This window comes from Schistocerca gregaria, chromosome X (assembly GCF_023897955.1).
Source record: "Schistocerca gregaria isolate iqSchGreg1 chromosome X, iqSchGreg1.2, whole genome shotgun sequence".
NCBI lineage: Eukaryota > Metazoa > Arthropoda > Insecta > Orthoptera > Acrididae > Schistocerca > Schistocerca gregaria.
In genome coordinates, this window is record NC_064931.1 from 709,112,918 (window position 1) to 709,118,917 (window position 6,000).

Here is a 6,000-nt window from a genome sequence, read left to right on the forward strand (position 1 = left end):
GGCAAAATGTCCAGTAAACATGGGCGCTAAAGTGCATACCTTAAGAGCTATGAATACTTGTTCAATAAAGGAGATGGGTTTCACAATAGCGAAGATGAACAAGCTGTAACAGTTCCTCAGGCATGCATTTTAGTGCCCATGTTTACTGGACATTTTGTCCTTACACTGATCAGCCAAAAACTTATGAACAACTTCTTAATAGCTTGTTTGTCCGTCTTTGGGACTAAATGCATCAATTATTATGCGCATCAGGGATGCGACAGTTTGTTGGTATGTTTGTGGAGGTATGTGGCATTAGACGTCTATCCACAGGTCAAATAATTCGTGCAAAGAACGAGCCACTGTTTTGCTTATGCGGCGATGGCGCCCGATAGGGACCGAAATGGGTTCCGTAGGATTACATCAAGCGAATATGGCCACCGGGGCATCAACGAGAGTTCACTATAATGCTCTTCAAACCACTGTAGCACGCTTCTGTCTCCGGAACACGGGCAATATATCTCCGTCGGTGAAGACATCAAGCAGCCGGTCGCAGGTTCGAATCCTGCCTCGGGCATGGATGTGTGTGATGTCCTTAGGTTAGTTAGGTTTAATTAGTTCGAAGTTCTAGGGGACTGATGACCACAGATGTCAAGTCCCATAGTGCTCAGAGCCATTTGAACCATTTTTTGAAGACATCAAGCATGAAGGAATGCAGGTGGTTCGCAGCTGTCAGAGTGTTTTCAATTACTACCAGAGGTCCCATGCAAGCGAAGGAGAATGTCTCCCACATCATAATACTGCTGTCATCAGCTTGTATCCGTGGCGCTCTACACGTTTCGAGCTGCCTTTCAACTGGATGATTTGTGGAGAAAGCCATCGACCTAGTGTAGTAGAAATGTGATCACCAAAAGAGTCGACACCTTTCCATTGATCGACGGTCGAATCACGATGGTCCTGTGCCCACTGCAATCGTATCAGGTAATGTCGTTGGTTAACTTGTCACCACGTAGGGGTGGTCTGCTGCGAAGCTTCATGTTCAACAATGTACTATGAACGGTCCGCTCCGAAACACTTGTGCGTGCACCTGCGTTATGCTCTTTCGGCAGAGATGGCACAGATCACCATCTATCCTAATTTATAGAGCAAACAAGGCTCCGAGCCCCACGCGCAGGGAAAAATCATGGACGTCCAACCATACAGTGCCTAGTGGTAGTTTCACTGTCCTTCTACCTCTTCCCGTAGATGTTCACGACAGCAACATGTGCACATTCGACCTGCTTCGCGGTTTTCGAGATACTCTCCCACAGGCTCTGCGTAATAATAATCTGTCCTTTCTCAAATTCGCTTATCTCAGAGGATTTCCCCGCTTGCAGACCACATCCATGGCTGACAGCTGAATTCCATGGCTGACAGCTGAATTACGTCAAATGATGACTAATAGGGATGCTGCCCACAGGCGTTTCAAGGCAGATCCGAAACCCGAGCGTTTAGAAGAATATAGAAAGCTACGGAACAGAGTCAAACAATGCATTCGCAATGCCAAAATCAGGCACGCTCGCTCCCTTGTATGCAGCGATCTGACACCCACGACTCTATTGAAGAATCTCCGTAGCTTGGGGGTCGGAAAGGCAAAATCGGAAACTACTTTTCATGTGTCAGCTAACGAATTAAATGAATTCTTCTCTGCACCTCTGAATACGAGCACGGCTGATAATTACCGTCCACAAGAATCCCCAAACAGGATAACTAACAACGATACCTTCCATCTAAAACATGTAACAACAAATACGGCAAGAAAAGCAATAATGAGAATCTCTTCTGATGCAATAGGCAACGACAGTATCGGTATAACCATGATTAAGAATGTTGCCTGTCTTAACTGACATATTTAATTTTTCCCTCGTGAACGGAATATACCCCACTGCATGGAAAAGAAACATAATTCGACCCATCCCTAAGATCGAAAACCCGCAACTGCCTAGTGATTACCGACCAATTAGCATACTGCCTGCTGTTTCCAAAGCACTTGAATATATTGTTCATGACCAAATCACTGAACACTTGCATGAATTTAGTCTATATGACAAATTTCAATCCGGTTTCCGTAAACATCACAGCACAAACACTGCTCTAATTAAAGTAACTGATGACCTGAAATATGCCATCGACAATCGAAAGGCAACAATATTGACGCTGCTGGACTTCAGCAAAGCTTTTGACACTGTTAACTTTGACATATTACTCAGAAAAATGCAACAGCTTAATTTCTCTGATAGTGCAATGAGATGGTTTGAAAGCTACATACAAGACAGACAGCAATGTGTTGTCTGCGCAAATGAAAAATCTTCCTGGAAACATGTTTCTTCGGGAGTGCCACAAGGATCAGTCTTAGGACCACTTTTGTTTTCTTTATATGTCAACGATATTTCGTCGGTTTTGTCCTCCTGTAAACATCATTTCTACGCCGACGACCTCCAGCTCTACCTAAGCGTCAGACCTGAAGACGTAAACACTGCAATCGCTCTGATGAATGATGATCTGTCTTCAGTAGTGACATGGGCGAAAAACCTGGGGCTTAAATTAAATGCAAAAAAGACGCATGTAATCTTAATAGCCCATCAGAAATTAATAAGTTCAGATTTCCGCGAACGGCTACCTCCTATTCTGCTCGAAGGTACTCCAATACCATATCAGAAAACAGTGAAGAACTTGGGTGTAACTTTGGACGAGCATCTCAACTGGGCGGAGAATACAGTCGCAGTGTGCCGAAAGACGTCTGCTTGTCTCTATGCTCTCAAAAAGTTTCGGAACATATTCCCACAGGACTTGAAACGCCAGCTCGTGCAAGCACTCGTTCTACCGAACCTCCACTATTGTAATGTGATTCAACAAGGCATGAGTAGTGAAAACAAAAGACGGCTAGAGCTAACCATGAATGCCTGTGTGCGTTACACCTGCAACATTCGCCGATATGATCATGTTAGTGCTTCATACTCCGAGCTAGGGTGGCTGCGGCCGGACAAACTGCGTGACTACCACACTCTGTCTACTTCACCGACTCCTCATCGCGCAAGCACCCCAGTACCTAGCTTCAGAGATTAACAACCTGTCATGCCATCATAATCGAAACACGAGGTCACTCTTATCTGGTATCCTAACTGTGCCCACTCACAAAACAAAAACTTTTGCAAACTCCTTCTCAGTTGCCGCTGTCCGCCTCTGGAACAAACTGCCCCTTACCTTGAGGAAAATTCAATCTCCTGTTGCTTTTAAGAAGAAGTTGAAGCATTTCCTACTATCATCCGCATAAAATTCTCCACAAAATTAATGTGCAAGGCCAATCCTCTCATCTGTCAAATAGCAAAACTAGCGTCTCCTATCTTGCTCCTGAGATGCCTTCCTCTTCATCTATCTCTATTAGCCACGCAGTCTCCTTTTCCTTTATATTTTCCTTAATTATGTTTCATCATGTCTCTCTATTCTTCTCCTCCCTTCACCATGAGTCTCCCTCATACTCCCTGCTGCCAGCACTCCTATCTTAAATCTTTCTCTTCAATAATGTATTTTTCGAGGTGTACCTTTCTAACTGTTTATCTCACTTTTTGTATTAGATGTAGTTTAACATTCCTACTAAAACATATGACTGTAAAATAAGTAGAATGCCTGGTTAGATGTAAGAGAGGGCCTGATGGCCCTAATCTTGCCAGGTTAAATAAATAAATAAATAAATAAATAAATCTTCTGTATCTGCTCCGCGTACGTTCTTTAGTTACTGCGTCACGTGACCGCAACTTCACTAGGAGGCATCCAACGTGCGGTTGTCAGTGGTCATAAGGTTTTGGCTGATCAGTGTATTTTGGTCCATACTACCACCTATGAACGTTGCCTACCATGAAATCTCAACAACAATACCAGTAAATGTATTCCACTGTCAGAAGCATCAGAACGGTTTTAGCTTATAACTTCCTACTTGTTCATTTCCGGAGCAGGGACTCTTACTTCAGATTAATACATTCATCCTTCTCCATCATCCTAGAAAGACCGTAACATCATCTAGGATTCGCCCTGTATTTAAACAGATTTACATGCGCCGGTGGCTCTAATTTTGACGCTCTTTAGCGTCACTGGGTGACGTTCCCGGACATGGGTTCCTATGCAGAACTTGATCAACTAAATCCCCTCTACAACCTCTAAAATGTGTAAGATGACTCGTGTAATACAATTTATCTGGTAGAACTGCCCATAATTATAGGCCTGTATCGCTGAAGCGGAACGAGTAGTAAGACTCGGAATTAGCTTTCGGTAGAACTGCTTTAGTAATCCATGTCAGGCCCTACATATGTTTCTAGAATGAAAATTTCACTCTACAGCGGAGTCTGCGCTGATATGAAACTTCCTGGCAGATTAAAACCGTGTGCCGGACCGAGACTCGAACTCGGGACCTTTGCCTTTCGCGGGCAAGTGCTCTACCAACTGAGCTACCCAAGCACGACTCACGCCCCGTCCTCACGGCTTTAATTCCGCCAGTACCGCATCTCCTACCTTCCAAACTTCGGAGAAGCTCTCCTGCGAACCTTGCAGAACTAGCCCCCCTGAAGTTTCATATCTGCGCACCCTCCGCTGTAGAATGAAACTTTCATCCTAAAAACAACCCCCAGGCTGTGGCTAAGCCATGTCTCCGCAATATCCTTTCTTCCAGGAGTGCTAGTTCTGCAAGGTTCGCAGGAGAGCTTCTGCGAAGTTTGGAAGGTAGGAGATGAGGTACTGGCGGAATTAAAGCCGTGAGGACGGGGCGTGAGTCGTGCTTGGGTAGCTCAGTTGGTAGAGCACTTTCCCGCGAAAGGCAAAGGTCCCGAGTTCGAGTCTCGGTGCGGCACACAGTTTCAATCTGCAAGGAAGTTTCATATATATGTTCATATAACGTTGTTTCCCTAAACCTCTTTAAGCAAAAACTGCGATCATTCCTTCGAAGAGGATACACCCGCTTTCTTATTCCATCCTTCCCCAGTCCGAGTTTGTGCTACGTTTTTAATCACTTCGTTGTCGACGGGACGCTAACCCCTGACCTTTCCTCTCATACATCACCGAATTCCTTTGTTGTAAAATTGTTGAATACGTTTTATGCTCGTGTATTCTAATCTACGGAGACAAAATTACAGAGAAGAAGTGAACAGAAGCTTCTAGAACGTGATGATGAAGGCCAGACGGGTAGATCGGATAAAGAAGGCAGAGGTGCTGAATCGAAAAGAGAGGAAAGAAATTTTTGGCGCAACCTGACTGAAAGAAGGAATGGATTGTTGGCACACATCCTGACACGTCAAGGACTACCCAATTTGGTAGTAGGGTGAGAGGGGATGGAAGTGTGGGCAGGAAGGAGGAAAAGTAACCTACACCGAGAGCAGCGCATGACTTCCTTTTACATATTTGTTATTCTCTCGCAGTGTGGTAGCGTTAGCCCTATCCGTTGTGGTTGGCAGGAGAGCCAAACGTGTTTTTCTGAAGGAGGCCGAAATGCACGCGTCTCAGCTCATGCAGGCTGGCGTGAGGTCTGGAACATGACAAGGGAATTAGAATTGAGAAAAACGGACGTAGCTGGTGGAATACTTAACTTTAATCCATTAATGGAGAACGTCGCTCTTGACGGTACATCATTTACAGTATCAATAGCAACAGATAATGGCGCCTTGCTAGGTCGTAGCAAATAACGTAGCTGAAGGCTATGCTAACTATCGTCTCGGCAAATGAGAGCGTAGAAGTCAGTGAACCATCGCTAGCAAAGTCGGTTGTACAACTAGGGCGAGTGATAGGAAGTCTATCTAGACCTGCCGCGTGGCGGCGCTCGGTCTGCAATCATTGATAGTGGCGACACGAGTGTCCGACGTATACTACCGGACCGCGGCCGATTTAAAGGCTACCATCTAGCAAGTGTGGTGTCTGGTGGTGACACCACACTATCCGCTCAGGTTCCTCGCTGGTAGCCTGCACCCGATTCCGATCAGCCTCTGTTCCAGCCTCACC